Source organism: Macrobrachium rosenbergii, chromosome 54, assembly GCF_040412425.1.
Source record: "Macrobrachium rosenbergii isolate ZJJX-2024 chromosome 54, ASM4041242v1, whole genome shotgun sequence".
Taxonomy (NCBI): domain Eukaryota; kingdom Metazoa; phylum Arthropoda; class Malacostraca; order Decapoda; family Palaemonidae; genus Macrobrachium; species Macrobrachium rosenbergii.
Genome location: NC_089794.1, coordinates 25,125,698 through 25,128,197, shown reverse-complemented (window position 1 = coordinate 25,128,197; position 2,500 = coordinate 25,125,698). Strand labels below are relative to the sequence as shown.

General features: G+C 36.4%; 1 long non-coding RNA gene across 1 annotated transcript in view; it reads left to right on the top strand.

Moving 5' to 3' along the window:
• Nucleotides 1-601: 601 nt before the first annotated feature.
• LOC136834527 (uncharacterized) overlaps nucleotides 602-2,500 on the top strand; it is a 220,387-nt gene continuing 218,488 nt past the window's right edge. Inside the window, exon 1 of the long non-coding RNA XR_010851841.1 lies at nucleotides 602-1,160. This is a non-coding gene — a long non-coding RNA (uncharacterized lncRNA). The remainder of the gene's footprint in view (nucleotides 1,161-2,500) is intronic.

Sequence of the window (2,500 nt, the reverse complement as noted above, 5' to 3'; positions counted from 1 at the left end):
ACTATAGTATTATTATATGGATGATTTCCCATACAATTTTTAAATCGAAAAGATATCTACGATAAAAATGACTAAATGTCAACTAAACCCCCTACCGTCCCCCCCACCCCCTATGTGACAGTTAGGAATTAAGCTAAGTGGTTCATAAATTCAGTAGCTTCCGGGCTTTCATTTGAGTGAGACTGTCCCTGTGTGTTTCCGAACTGTGTCGCAAACCGGCGGTGTTCCTACTTGATTGTGCTTGTATCATGAATGTGTAAATCATGTCTAAGAAGCGAACCAACCATGATATACTCCGTGTAACTGAATGTCATGAGGTGGGGTTGAAAACAAGTCAAATTGTGAAGCAAAGTGGGCTATACAAGACGGCTTGTTGCCAAGTTCAAGGCGTCCAGCCGGTGTTGTGGGGGCGGGTTTAGGCTTTCTCCTCGCTCTCACATGCTTAGGAAACGGCATATAGACGACCAACCTTGACCAGTGCAAGGAAATGAAAAGCATAATATTCAACGGCTTGTCCACGTATCCACACGCGCCGTCCAGACACACCAAAGCAGAGAGAGATAGGGAGGATGGGTGAGGAGGAGGCGGTGGGGGTTGGTGACGTAGTGGGGTGCCGCATGGTGATAAGCTGGGGCTTTAAACCTGTTACACTCAAAAGTTCTCCCATATGTTATGGTGTAGTGGTGTTTTTTGGTATGGCGGCGGCGTGGGGGATTTAGTGTTTCGTTCCAATTCTTCCCAAGAGATTTTACCTGACGCTGTTAATAAACTTTATGATAATCTTCAAGAGAAATCAGGGAATCATCCATTCTGAAGCAGGACAGGGTGCGAGGCGCCACTCCGCCAATTACGTCGTTGATTCACTCTGGCCAGTCATTACGTCACTGACTGGCTAAACGATTGCCAAATTGACTATATAATATAGCCTACATTAAGTCTTAGCCAGGCAATTCCCCAGCAGAAAAAAACCAAGTCTCGTTGAAGGGCAGAGGACACGACAATCCTAGACAAACTACAGACCACCATATAGGCCTATACGCTCGATCTGGGACAGCTTTGAACCCTTCCTCCTGCAGAAATTGGCGTATTCTATTCCCCTACAGGCTTAAGGGGTTACTGAAACGAAAGGGCCGGCTTACGAAGTATTACTAGATGCATGGGTGAGTGTTACAAATGACTTTTTTTTTATATAATTGTGTCTTAGGCTCGCCATTGTTTCTTTGTTAGACCAACTCACTTGAAAAAATGGTCGTGTTTGAATGTGGCCCCAATTCACGTATATATAAATCATAGTACTTCCAGAATACTTGTTATTTTATTTAGAGAAATGTTTCATGTTTATTTTCTCTCTCTTCTACATCCACTCAAGTTATAATAATAGTCAATAGTCAGTAAGTGGCGTAATATTAATTCTTGCGCTGAGTGCATCCTCAATTTGGTTAAATTTAATATTCAGGGTAATATTACACAATATGTTAAATTTATTAAGTTTATATATCTCGTCATTTCGGTTAGAGAGTAATATTCGTTGGCTCCTCCATATTTTGGATGGGCTTACGGAAGTAGGCCTAGTTAAGAAATAGAGAGACATTGAGCTTAATGTGAATCATTTACCAAATATGCAACTTTTTAGCTTTATTTTTTATTGTATTCGTAATTAATAATTAGTCTAAAATTAAAAAAAAATGTTAAATTTAAAATGGTGATTATATATATAGGCCTATATATATCTATATCTATATATATATATATATATATATATATATATATATACATATAGTAAAATCACCATTTTCAATTTAATATTTTATGATTTTAGGCTAATTATTAATTACGAATACATTACAGAAAAAGCAAAAACTAAAAGGTTTATATATATATATATATATATATATATATGTTTGTATATATATAAATATATATATATAGGCCTATATATATATATATATATATATATATATATATATATATAGGCCTATATATTCATATTTATTTTTAATCATCAACAATTTCATGGAAAAATATATCAGTATTAACGATATCAGAGAATTAATTTAACAGATATGCGAACAAAAAATAATATAGACCTACTTAAAATTTTATCAACTAACATATTGAAACAAAAATATTAAAATTAGTTGTTCATGAGGCATAAACTGCTGACGTGTGCATTTCTGAATGTCTGTGTGCAAGGAATAAGTTATGAAATATTGCTTCGTATACCATAATCATATCAATCTTGTCGTGTCTATGGATAATATATCAAGGGGTTTAACCTTACCTAAGGTACGCTTTTAGTTTTCTGTAAGAGACAGCTATTGTGCCGGCTTTGTCTGTCCGTCCGCGCTTTATTCTGTCCGCACTTTTACTGTCTGCACTTTTTCTGTCCGCGCTTTTTCTGTCTTCCCTCAGATCTTGAAAACTACTGAGGCTAGAGGGCTGCAAATTGGTATGGTAATCATCCAACCCCCAATCATCAAACATACCAAATTGCAGTCCT